This window comes from Giraffa tippelskirchi, chromosome 4 (assembly GCF_054371585.1).
Source record: "Giraffa tippelskirchi isolate mGirTip1 chromosome 4, T2T-mGirTip1v1.2.pri, whole genome shotgun sequence".
NCBI classification, from domain to species: domain Eukaryota; kingdom Metazoa; phylum Chordata; class Mammalia; order Artiodactyla; family Giraffidae; genus Giraffa; species Giraffa tippelskirchi.
The window spans coordinates 13240741-13254867 of record NC_137278.1 but is presented as its reverse complement, the minus strand read 5'-3'; the positions used below and the strand labels follow the sequence as shown (position 1 = coordinate 13254867).

At 43.7% G+C, this 14127-nt stretch overlaps 1 pseudogene; it reads left to right on the top strand.

The window, feature by feature from the left end:
• The first annotated feature begins 12641 nt into the window (after positions 1-12641).
• Positions 12642-13854, top strand: LOC145544647 (RNA-binding protein with multiple splicing 2-like; annotated as a pseudogene).
• Positions 13855-14127: the final 273 nt, after the last annotated feature.

Genomic DNA, 14127 nt, shown 5'->3' with positions numbered 1-14127 from the left:
GCACAGGGAATGTAGCCACTATTTTATAATAACTTTAATTGGAGTATGGTGGCTCAGATGGTAAAGCGTCTGCCTACAATGCAGGAGACCTGGGTTCGATTCCTGGGTTGGGAAGATCCCCTGGAGAAGGAAATGGCAACCCAGTACTCTTGCCTGGAAAATCCGATGGACGGAAGATACTGGTAGGCTACAGTCCATGGGGTCGCAAAGAGTTGGACACGACTGAGCAACTTCCCTTTCGCTTTAAATAAAGTATAATCTATGAAAATATTGAATCACTATGTTCTACACCTGAAATATAATATAGTAAATCAACTATACCTCAATAATAAAATAATAATTAGAAAATATCTCCCATAAAGTTCAAAGTCTTAAGAAATGACAGGCTTAGGCCTGCATGGATCTCACATTCCCACGAGGGCAGAGCAGACAATAAAGAGGAAAACGATGAAAGGCGAGAACTCAGGTGAGCATGATCTCCCTTCTAACTCACACTGTGCTACCCTGCTTGACTCTGGAGCCCTCAGACTCTGCCCAGCCACACAGGCCCTCATAGCCAGCAACAAAGGAGGAGAGGTCAGAGGGATGAGGTAAGAGGTTGGAAAAGCTTCTTCATGCTCCCATTTTGGGTTTAGAGTTCCTTGTGAGGAATGATGACAGAAACAATGCAGGAAATTGGGGTTCAAGCTGAGGGTCCCTGGCTGAGCCTACTGTCTTGTGGTCCAAAGAGTCCTTATCTCTCCTTAGCTGACTGGGGACTGCTTCCATCATTTCTCCCTGGTCCTGTTGAATTAAGAGAATGCAATCCTTGCCTGCTCCCCCAGCTGCTCTGATGAGGAAGGACCCTTTGGGTGCTGGAAGTGGGCATGGTGTAGCTGTGTCTTGTCCTTGCTGGACATGTATCTATTTCCTCTCTTCTGCTACTACTTTGACTTTGCTGAGAATCCTTCCCTCTGTGTTAATTTCAGTCTTGGTGGTTCCATCCATGGTCCTTTCCTGGCCAAGGGGTGGGCCTGTGAATCCATCCTGGTCAATGAAACACCCTCTTTTTTTTTTTTTTTTAATTAAATAAATTTATTTATTTTAGTTGGGGGCTAATTACTTTGCAATATTGTAGTAGTTTTTGCCATACATTGACATGAATCAGCCATGGGTTTACATGTATTCCCCTTCCTGGACCCCCCTCCCACCTCCCTCCCCATCCCATCCCTCTGGGTCATCCCATTGCCCCAGCCCTGAGCATTTGTCTCATGCATCGAACATGGAATGGAAAACACCCTCTTTTTATACACTGGCCCCTCAGTAGAGTTGCATGGAGACTGAGAAGACTGGGCTTTTCCCCCACAGCTGGGCTCTCTCTCTCCTCTCTCTGTCTTTGTTTTTGGCTGTGCCGAGCATCTTGTGGGATCTTAGTTCCCTGACCAGGGATTGAACCAGCGCCCCATGCATCTTTGCATTGGGAGCATGGAGTTTTAATCACTGGACTGCCCCAGAAGTCCCCACAGCTGGGCTCTGAAAACACTGTCCATTTGTTCTTGCTTTCAACATCTCCAGGGAAACCTGGATTGCTGACCTTCTCAAAACTTCAGCTATTCCTTCCATCCTGGGGGGCTGGTCCATGAATTCCTCTGTCACTTAAATTGGTCAAAGTTGGGAGCTGGCTGCTCGTAACCAAACGTTAATAGCTGCTGACAGATGCACTAGGATCTGGAAGGAATTGAATCAGCAGAGACACAATCAGTCTAGAGATTTAGAAAAAGCAGCCTCGGGTAGGGTGGATGGCAGAGCAGAGCAGGAAGCACCACAGAGAGGCAGAACGTAATGAGGCTGTGGCTGTCGTCCAGCTGAGACAGGATGGCAGCTGGGTGCCAGGGGAAGGGTTGTGGGGATGGGACAGATCCTAGAGATTGTCTTCTTTTGAATGCAGGTTTCTAGATTAGGGGGACTTTGTTTTGTATGGACAATTGTGTGTGGAACTTTTGTAAATAGAAACTCTGTCAAATGTACCAAGAAGTCTTCTTAAGAATGAAGGATCTTTGCAGCACTGTTTGCAATGACTAGGACATGGAAGCAACCTAGATGTCCATCAGCAGATAAATGGATAAGAAAGTTGTGGTACATATACACAATGGAATATAACTCAGCTTAAAAAAAAGAACGCATTTGAGTCAGTTCTAATGAGGTGGATGAAACTGGAGCCTATTATACAGGGTGAAGTAAGTCAGAAAGAGAAACACCAATGCAATATATTAAGACATATATATGGAGTTTAGAAAGATGGTAACAACAACCCTATATGCAAGGCAGCAAAAGAGACATAGATGTAAAGAACAGGCTTTTGGGACTCTGTGGGAGAAGGCGAGGGTGGGATGATTTGAGAGAATAGCATTGAAACATGTATATTACCGTATATGAAATAGGTGACCAGTGCAAGTTTGATTCGTGAAGCAGGGCACTCAAAGCTGTTGCTCTGGGGCAACCCAGAGGGATGGGCTGGGGAGGAAGGTGGGAGGGGGGTTCAGGATGGGGGGGCACATGTGTACCTGTGGCTGATTCAAGTTGATGTATGGCAAAACCCACCACAGTATTGTAAAGTAATTAGCCTCCACAATTAAAATAAATATATTAACTTAAAAAAAAAAGAGAATGAAGGATCCTTAAATGTACACCCATGGCTGATTCATGTCAATGTATGGCAAAAACCACTACAATATTGTAAAGTGATTAGCCTCCAATTAAAAAAATTAAAAAACCTTTTTTTATGTTGGAGTATAGCCAATTAATAATTTTGTGATAGTTTCAGGTAGACATTAAAGGGACTCAGCCATGCAAATACATGTATCCATTCTCCGCCAAACTCTGCTCCCATCCAGGCTGCCACATAACATTGAGCAGAGTTCCTTGTGCAATACCAAAGGTCCTTGTTGGTTATCCATTTTAAATATAGTGTGTACATGTTCATCCCAAACTCTCTATCTTTTCCCCTGTCCTTCCCTACTGGCAATCACAAGTTCACTCTCTAAGAGTGAATCTTTTTCTGTTTTGTAAATAAGTTCATTTGTATCATTTCTTTTTAGATTCCACATATAGGGGATGTCGTATGATATTTCTCCTAGGAGTTGTTGTTGTTTAGTTGCTAAACTGTCTTCAACTCTTTTGCGACCCCATGGACTATAGCCTTCCAGACTTCTCTGTCCATGGGATTTCCAAGGCAAGAATACTGGAGTGGGTTGCCATTTCCTTCTCCAGGGGATCCTCTTGATCTAGGAATTGAACCCACGTCTCCTGCATTGCAGGCGGATTCTTTACTGTCGAGCCACCAGGGGAGACCTCCTAAGAGTGAAGGATCTTAATGTTCATAATTTGAGTGCTCGTTCCTGGAATTTTGATTTCATGGGTGTGGTGGTTCATTTTCTGTGTCAACTTGGCTGGGCTACAATTATTTAATCAAACACTAATCTGGGTGTGTCTGCCAAGGTATTTTGCAGGCTACTTAATACTGCAATCATTTGATTTTAAGAAAGGAGATGACTCTTGGTAATGTTGCTGGGCCTCATCTAGTTTGAAAAGCCTTAAGAACAAAAGCTGATGCTTTCAAGAGAACATATATGTATGTAACTGAATTGTATATATAATGCATATATCTAATATATATGTAACAGAATCATTTTGCTGTATATCTGAAACTAACATAACTTTTAAAATCCACTCTACCAAAAATAAAAATAGTAGTAGAGTGGATTTAAAATATTATATTAGTGTCTGGTATACAGCAAAGTGATTTAGTTACATATATATTACATATATGTATTATATGTACATATTCTTTTCCAGATTCATTTCCATTATAGGTTAATACAAGATATTGAATACAATTTCCTGTGCTATACAGTAGGTCCTAAGTTGTTTACCTATTTTATATGTAGTAGTGTGTATCGGTTAATCCCAAACTCCTAACTTCTGCTTCAAGACAACAATATCAACCCCTATCTGAGTTTCCTGCCTGCAGGCCTGCCCTATGGATTTTATTCTGCCCTTCTGGATTTTGGGCTTCCCAGGTGGCTCAGTCGTAAAGAATCTGCCTGCCGATGCAGGGCTCACAGGAGACAGGAGTTCGATCCCTGGGTGGGGAAAATACCCTAGAATAGGAAATGGCAACCCACTCCAGTATTCTTGCCTGGAGAATTCCATGGACAGAGGATCCTGGTGGGCTACAGTCCATGGGGTCCCAAAGAGTCAGACATGCCTGAGTGACTGAGCAAGCTGTGAATGTTAGACTTTCCAACACTGACAATGGTGGGAGCCAGTACCCCAAAATAAAGCCATTTGTATCTATATGTATCTCTGTATTTATATCTGTATCGTCTCTATATATCTATCTCCCACCTATACATACATACGTACATATATATATCTATATCATGTATATATATCTATCTCCCGCCTATACATACATACGTACATATATATATCTATATCATTTATATATATCTATCTCCCCCATATACATACATACATACATACGTACATATATACATACTGCTGCTGCTACTGCTAAGTCACCTCAGTCGTGTCTGACTCTGTGCGACCCCATAGAAGGCAGCCCACCAGGCTCCGCCGTCCCTGGGATTCTCCAGGCAAGAACACATACATACATATGTAAATATATGTCCTATTGTGCTAAGAGCCCTGAGTAGATCACCCACTGTAGCATTCAGGGTTCTCCAAAGAAGTAGAACAAATGGGTTCCTCTAGCCCATTTCAGCAGGAAGGAGTTTATTAAAGGACATTGTGTAGCTCATGGAAACATCTGCGGGACCAGAGAATGAGGCTCAGAGGCTTCGCACCCAGGAACAGCAGCTACTGCCCCATTGAAGGTGCCTCTGCTGCTGCCGCGGGACACAGACGTCTCCGACTGCACCTCTGCTGGCCAAACCCCACCATTGCTGCCTCTGAAAGCTGGCTGCTGCTACCCACCCTTGCCAGAAAATGCATTCATTCTGCACAGTGCCTGCTTGCCCACTTTTCTCTACTTAGAATTCAAGTCACTTTTACTTCACCTCTGATTGGTGGAACCTAGCTCACAAGCCTGCACTCTGGCTCCAACAGGAGGCAGGAAAGTGAGCTTTTTGGCTTGAACATTGGGAAGGAGGGACCCGTACTGTGGGGTAGTCTTCATTCATGGGAGGGTGTTCAAAGAGGCCGGCAAGCAGGAATGGTCCACCTTGGTGGATCTGAGTTTTTAAGTTCTGTTTTGCCCTTGAGAACACTGCAAAGAACATCACAGTGGCACCAGTGTTGACCTGACAACAGCTCAACATTATTGCCAGCCAAGAACTTATCAGGTGAAATCATGGAAGTGCAGAAGATCAGAGATATAGCACACAGTATACAGAACACTACAGTGATACAGAATGTACCCTTTTGTGTCTGACATTTTTGCTCAGCATATCAGTTGACATCCATGTTGTTGTGTGGATCAGCCATCTGATATTCTTTATTGCTGTGTAAATATTTAAGGTATACCACAGTTGACTTAATCTTTTCTGGTCAATTGTCCATAGACATTTTGGTTGTTTCTTTCTTTCTTTTTTTTTTACTATTGTGAATAAAGCTGCCTCTAGGGCAGATTATAACCCTTAAAACAAGGACTCTTAAAAGAAAGACATTTTAAAAATAAAGAAAAATAAGCTAAAATAAAAATGTCATCTTTTCACAGACATAGAGAATGGACATGTGGACACAGGAGTGAAGGGGAGAGTGGGACAAATTGGGTTGATATACAGGCACAATCAGGTGTAAAATAAATAGCTAATGGGAAGCTGCTGGATAGCACGGGGAACTCAGTTTGGTGCTCTGTGATGACCTAGAGGTGTGGGATGGAGGTGGGAGGGAAGCTCAAGAGGGAGGGGATATATGTATACATATAGCTGATTCATTTTGTTGTACAACAGAAACTAACACAATGTTGTAAAGCAATTATACTCCACAAAAATAAATGAATAAAAAAGTCATCTTTCAAACACATTTATTATGGGAAATGGTTCCTGTTCTCTATTTAAAACCCCCTGCCTTTCCTTCTTTTGCTTTGTGACCTGATGGAAAGACCAAGTGGATTCACAGTGTGACATGCGCCACTGGAGAAGGGGAAAGGGAATAAATATTTATTAAGAGCCTACTCTGTGGCATGTACTGCTGCTGCTGCTGCTAAGTTGCTTCAGTCGTGTCCGACTCTGTGAGACCCCATAGACAGCAGTCCACCAGGCTCCCCTGTTCCTGGGATTCTCCAGGCAAGAACACTACCTGTCAATTTCATTAACTCTTACCAACAGCCTATGAGTAGATTTTCCTGTTTCATAAAGGTGAAACTAAGATGCAGAAAAATCAAGTTACTTGTCCAGAGTGGTACAGCTACAAAATCGTGGGAGGCAGCAGTGCAATTCCAATGTGTGGTCAATTTCCACCACATGCCCTAAGGCTCAAGACCTCCAGAACCAGAGACTCAGTAGGGATGGGGGTGGGGTGAGGATGGAGGGTGGAGGCTGTGGTGATGCGTCGGCATTGGTGATGGCAATATACTTCCAGATGATTCTGTTAATAAGCCGCAGATGGAGACCATGCACCCTACTGGGCTGCCTCTTGGTCATTCATTTCCTCTTTAGATGACTGATGTTTTTTTCTTTCCTCTTCTTGTGACTCACTTTTTCCAGGCTTGCTATCTTCTTTCTGATCTATGACTTGCACTCTGCACATTGTGATAATGTTCACTGAAAAGCTGTCGCCACAAACCTCCCATTTGCTGCTAATTTCCCCTCCCCACCTCCCTTCTGGCCACTTTGGGTGAAGCTCCGACAGGGAGTTTCCCCTTCCCTCATCACAGGGATACTCAAGTGCCTGCTCTTATCTTAGATCTCAGTTCTCATCTCTATAGGAGGGACTCAGGACACATCCTGGTTTCTACCTCCTCCCCACTCACCCTGTGAGGTAGAGAGGTGGGAGGTATAGCAGGGATTTTCTTGTTTTTTGTTTTTTTTTTAACATATAGTTGACCACTTTTACCATTTTAAAGTATACTATTGAGTGGCATTTAGTGCATTCACTATGGTGCAGTATTTAGTTCCAGAACATTTTCATCATTCCAAAAGGAAACCCTGCACCCACTGAGTACTCACTCTCCATTTCTTACTCTTCCCCCTACTCCCCAGCTGTTCGTCTGCTCCCTGTTTGACAGCGTTGCATTGTGCTAATCTCATCATACACAATATCTTATTATCATGAAAGCAGCTCTGTGAAATTGGGGTTCTTCCTTGTGTTTCCACATTAAATGACCGAGGCTCAGAAAAGAGAGATTTCTGTGAGGTCATAAAGCCTGTAAATGGCAGAACCAGGATAAGAAGCCATGGCCAAGTGCTGTGTCCAAACTGTGCTCACTGATGACCCAGATCTAAGAGGCCTTTCCTGTGATGAACATGGCATACGTCTGAGTGGCGCCTAAGCTCCATATTCTTTCCATTCTGAAGGTCAGTGGTCACAAAAAAAATGCAGTTAGCACATGTTCAAATGATTTAGGCTTTTGGAATTTTCCAGGATCTGGGATGCTGGCTTGAGGGAAGTAGCTCAGTGGCAAGATCCCAGATAATGTGACCCAAGACACTGTTGGTCGCCTTTTCAAATCTTGGGACCGCACGCAAGGCAGCAGAATAAGAAGAAATGGAGTGCCTCCAAAATGTGCCCCAGGCTGAGGGGAATCCCATGAAGGCGAAGACTCTAACGAGTACCAGATGCCTAGGTCTTGTGTGTTGGTCATCTGGACTCTCTCTTCAAGAGCTTGAGCTCCTGGCTCCCAGACCATGTAGACTGACTTCCCTTGTGGTTCCAGAAATGGAAGAAGCAACTGCAATCTCCTTTTGCACAGAGATTTAATAGAAAAGTTACAATCGATTGTCATCAACATTTTCTTGGAAAATGTTGCTATTAAGGCTAACAGAAAACTTCCTTGCTATTAAGGCTAATCCTTACTGGACACATCATCCTACATCCTACCAAACAGATTGAAAATGCATCCATATGCCACAGCTAATATAATATCCATATGCATAATCTCCATGTATTTTGAGGTGGATTTTAGTTCACTTGTTGTTCATAACGAGTCGATCAGCTGTGTCCAACTCTTTGCCACTCCAATGGTGCACCGGCACCTTTGTAAATAATCAAGCCACTCCCTGTGTGTGGGTCTATTTCTGGACTCTGCTATGGTTCACTGATTTGTTTATCCTTATGACAAGACCACACTGACTTTTAGCTTTATAGCAAGTTTTTTTTTTTTTTTTCAATTGGGATATAATTGCTTTATGGGCTTCCCAGGTGGTGGAGCAGTAAAGAATCCACCTGCCAATGCAGGAGATACAAGGGACAGTTTCCATCCCTGGGTTGGGAAGATCCCCTGAAGGAGGAAATGGTAACTCACTCCAGTATTCTTGCCTGAAAAATTCCATGGACAGAGGAGCCTGGCAGACTATAGTCCATGGCATCGCAAAAAAAGTGGGACGTGACTGAGAGACTGAGCCAAAGCATGATAATTGCTTTATAATGTTGCATTAGTTTCTGCCGAATAATGAAGTGGATCAGCTATATATATGTATACACATCCCCTTCTTCTTCAACCTCCCTCCTACCTTCCCATCCCAGCCATCTAGGTCACCACAGAGCGCTGAACTCAGCTCCCTGTGCTATACAGCAGGATTCTACTAGCTAGCTATTTTACACATGGCTGGGTGCACACATCAGTGTAAGTCTTGAAGTTGTTCACTGCAATTCTCCAACTTTGTTTTCCTTTTTAAGATTAGCTTATTAGTTATATATTTTAAACTATTCTCTTAGTGCTTACCTTGGACATTATAATGTATATCATCTACTTATTAAAGTCCCATATATATAAATTTTTTTTTACCATGTCCTGGTAAATTCAAGAACTCTAGGATATTTGAACTCTATTTCCCTTCCTCTTGCCTTTTATGCTATAGTGGTAATACATTTTAACTCAAAATGTATTTTAAGCTTTGTAAGACACCCTTACTTTTGGTTAAACATTAGTATTCATTTACCTGTATTTTTGCTCTTTACGTGGTGCTTCATTTCTTTCTGCATTTTGTGCCTCCCTCTGGGGTCATTTTCCTTCACCTTTTAGCATGTCCTTTTGTGACACTTCTAGTAACATAGGATTATGCTTTTTTTTTTTTTTTTCACCAGTTACTCACTCTCTTCTGAATACTCAGTAGCTACACCCTCAGTGGCTTTAAATGGGAGAGTCTCTCGAATTTTTGTCTTGACTATTCACATTTGTATTTGTATTTACAAGCACATCAACATCAGATAGTACCACTTTAGTTGTTTCAGGTTGATATGAAATGAAGTCAGACTTTGTAAACTATGTGATTTGGTCCTATACCAGGTGCGTGGTACATAGTACAATTTCTTGGTAGTTGGAATAAAGTGATGGGAGAAGTGAGTCATCCCACAGCATACAATAAGATGTTACGCTCAATATGTCATTGCAGAGTCACTTCATGTTATGAAATGAAATTTAGTTTCAGCAAAATGATATAATGTATAACATTAAATTAATGCTGTTAATTTATTAGTTTTGCTATTTATTATTTTGGTTTTATAATTGTATAAGTACTGTTAGCCTAAGACATTTATTTATACATAGCTCTACTTTATGTTTAAGTAGCATTATAATATGGGCTTCCCTGATGGCTCAGTGGTAAAGAATCCGCCTGCCAACTCAGGAGACACAGGAGACTCGGGTTTGATCCCTGGGTCAGGAAGATCTCATGAAGAAGGAAATGGCAACCCACTCCAGTATTCCTGCTGGAAAATTCTAAGGACAGAGGAGCCTCGTGGGCTACAGCCCGTGGGGTGGCAAAGAGTCAGTCGTGAGTTAGTGACTAGACCACATCAACAACAGATTCCTATAGGTTCTATTTTTTGTCTCCTCTTCCTCCACCACAAATATCTCTACTCTTTTTTGTTTTCCTTTTCCCATGAGTGTCACTACTGGTCTCTGTTCTGGTCTGTCTTTTTAGTCCATCCACCAAGAACTTCTCTCTAGTTTATTCTTGCACAGCATCCCAATTACCTAGATCAGCGTGGTACTTGCAATGACAATCCAATACTAAAAGCACAATGGAGAGAGTTATTAATCCCATTTGGACCCAAGGATAAGAAGAATGCTCAGAGAAAGCTATAGAGGCGATGTCAGGCCTCAAGGGATGGTAACTAGGCATTAACTGAGTGGAAAGGGCTTCCCTGGTGGCCCAGATGATGAAGAATCCACCTGCAATGCGGGAAACCTGGGTTTGATCCCTGGGTTGGGAAGATCTCCTGGAGGAGGGCATAGCAACCTGTTTCAGTATTCTTCCCTGGAGAATCCCCATGGACAGAGGTACCTGGCAAGCTACAGTCCACGAGATCGAAAAAAGTCAGACTTGACTGAGTGACTAAGCACACAAAACTAAGTGGAAAAGAGAGGCAAGATATTACAATCCCATAAGAAAACATGGAGGTGTGTAAAAAGAAGTGTTTGGGGAATGCAGCAGAGTTCAGAATTTGGTATAGGGTATTGTTGGTGAATTGGGCTTCCCAGGTGGTGCTAGCAGTAAAGAACCCACCTGCCAATGCAGGAGATGCAAGAGATGGGGATTCAATCCCCGGGTCAGGAAGATCCCCTGGAGCAGGGCATAGCAATCCACTCCAGTATTCTTGTCTGGAGAATCCCATGGACAGAGGAGCCTGGAGGGCTACAGTCTGTGAGGTCACAAAGAGTCAGACATGACTGAAGCAACTAGGCACACACACACGGAAGGTGAATACATAGCTGGCTTGCTGCAGTCTCCTGCCATTCCATATCCGCGGCAGACATAGCTAATCCATCACAGAGCATTTTCCTCACTGGGACTGAGCAGAGGCCTTGAACCATTCTCAAATTAACATACTAGGCAGCTACCCTTAATTAAGTGGTGGTGGCATAAGAGGTGAAACCTATTTGTTGTTCTGGGGATGAGAGAATGAGATGTCATGAAGAGTAATTGAGGCTGGGGAGTTAGTTAGCCAGGAGCCAGGCTGGGAAATTGCTTTTGATGATGGAGTTGGTGATTATAATCTCTTGGGGACAGAGAAAAGTTTTCGTGCTTCGAATGTGAAATACCAGAAAAGTTTCAGTGCTCTGGGAACTGCCTCTGTGGGGCTTGGTCTAATCTATGACCTTGTTAACAAGGCCCGGGAGAAATTTCGTTTGAGAATTCCCTAGCTTTGGTCCTAATTAGCCTTTCAGGGAAGTTTGTAGTTTAATTAAGAAACATCTATAGTTAAAAGTTTGGCTTCTTCTAACTGAGCGGTGATTAGGAATTAAGCAGGGTTTCTCCATGGAAACGTAGTCTTTGGCCATCACCAACTCAAAGTACTGCAGGGACAGAGGTCCTTTCTCAGGCTCATCTATCTGCCTCAGTTCCCAATCAGAAGAGTTGGGCCTATCTGGATCTGCTCTGGAATTACACTTGGAACTGAGGCACCAGGTTGGAGGATGGGTCTGGCATGGCTGTAAACATCCCTTGTAATTTCCTTTGTGTTGAAAGAGACCTAAAATTATAAGACAGGATTGGTGAAAGCCCTGAGGCAGAAGTGTGTCTGATGTGTGTGAGGAATAATAAAAGGGCAAATGGACTGGACTGAATGAGCAGAAAGAGGCATGAGATGAGTTCAAACTGATTAGAGAACCAGTTCATGTAGGACCTTGTAGACCATTGTGAAGATTCTGGCTTTAGTGCTACATCAACCTGTCAGTATTTTGTTGTCAATGCATTTTCATTTTACTTAAGAAACGTTTTTCTAGCCCAAGGCCTAAAATACGACTATCTTTATTTTCTACATTGTTTTATTTTTAAGATGAAGTCTTATTACACATAAAGTACAATTTATATACAATAAAATTTATCCATGTTAAGTATTTTGTCGATGAGTTTTGACAACTGTATTCTGTTTTGTAGCAATTACAATCAAGACAGAGAATATTTTCAGCACCCTGGACATTTCTCTTGCCCCTCTAGTAATTTTTCTTCTCCCACTCCCAGCTCCAAGCAAACACTGATCTGATTTCCTGCCTCCCTCACCTCCAGAAAAAATGTCATATAAATAGGATCATACAGTATGTAGCTTTTTAGTTTGTTTATTTAGCTTCTTTCACTTTGCATACTGCTTTTGAGTTTCACCCAAGTTGTATCATCATAGTTCTTTCCTTTTTAGTTCATTATCATTTCCTGTGTAGATATACAATTATTTGTTGATCCATCCATTAGTTCCTAGACTGTCTTAGATTTTGGCTAGTATGAATAAAGATGCTACAAAACACTGGCATACATTTCTTTGTGTAAGCACAATTTTCATTTCTTTTGGAGTACTTAGGAGTGGGATTTCTGGGTTACATGGTGGGGTATGTTAAACCTTTTAAGAAACTGTCAAATCATTTTAAGCAACTGTTCCATTTTGCAATGAATGAGATTTCCAGATGCTCAGGACTTGGTATTGTCAGTCTTTAAAATTTCCTCTCCAGGCCCGAGCGGGGCGAGCCCTCAGGCAGCACCATGAGCAACCTGAAGCCTGACGGCGGACACAGCACTGGCACAGCACAGGCTCCACCAGCACCCTGAGGAGAAGGAGGTCAGAATGTTGTTGGTCAGTGGGTTCCCTGTGGATAGTAAACCCAGACAACTCTACCTGCTCTTCAGTCCTTTCAAGGGGTCTGAAGGGTCCCTGATCACGCTCACATCAAGACAGCCTGTTGCTTTTGTGTTCTTTGACTGCTGGGCAGGAGCAGCAGCCCCCAAGAATGCATTGAACAGTATTTGCTTTGATGCTGAAAACCCACAGACTTTGAGGCTAGAGTTTGCCAAGCCAATACCAAGATGGCCAAGAACAAGCTAAAGTGAAAGTCGGGTCCAACTCTTTGCAACCCCATGGACTATACAGTCCATGGAATTCTCCAGGCCAGAATACTGGAGTGGGTAGCCATTCCCTTTTCCAGGGGATCTTCCCAACCTAGGGATCGGACCCAGGTCTCCCGCATTGCAGGCGGATTCTTTACCAGTGGAACCACAAGGGAAGCCAATGAGCTAAAGAGAAGAACAAGTGAATGGCTACACCAAATCCTACCAACACCCACCCCAACCTCAGAGCACACTTCATCGCAGGGGACACCTAAAACCCGATGGGGGCCACTCTGATCCCCGCATCCCCAGAGGCCTGGGCCCCCTACCCTCTGTACACTATGGAGCTGACCCCAGCCATCTCACATACCGTCATTCACCTACCCAGGTGCCACCGCTGCTGAGGCTGCCCTGCATGCTCAGGTGCACTGGTTCAGTTCAGTTCAGTTGCTCAGTTGTGTCCGACTCTTTGCAACCCCACGGACTGCAACACGCCAGGCTTCCCTGTCCATCCCAACTCCCAGAGTTTACTCAAACTCACATCCATTGAGTTGGTGATGCCGCCCAACCATCTCATTCTCTGTCATCCCCTTCTCCTCTCGTCTTCAGTCTTTCTCAGCATCAGGGTCTTTTCCCAATGAGTCAGTTCTTCGCATCAGGTGGCCAAAGTATTGGAGCTTCAGCTTCAGGATCAGTCCTTCCAGTGAATATTCAGGACTGATTTCCTTTAGGATGGACTGGTTGGATCTCCTTGCAGTCCAAGGGACTCTCAAGAGTCTTCTCCAACACCACAGTTCAAAAGCACCAGGTGCGCTGGTACCCACCGTCTGATACCACCCAGCCAGGATGGACATATCGGCACTTCTGTTAGCTCTTCAGCCTTGTCACCACAGCTCGCAGCCCCCACCCCACAGGGGAGGAAGCCCCCCTGAGCGCCCCGTGCCTGCAGGTGGCCCTGCAGAGCTGCTGCTACTTGCTGCCCACCAAAGACTGTGAGTTTTAAGCCCGACTCAGTGGATTCTTTCTTCCTTTCTTCCTCCTCAGCCCTGTCCTGCCCCACAGCCTCTCTCCAAGGCCTCAGGGCTGGATTCAGGGGCCTTCTTGCTGGGAGCGCTCTCTGGGGACTGAACAAGGCCCAACCGCC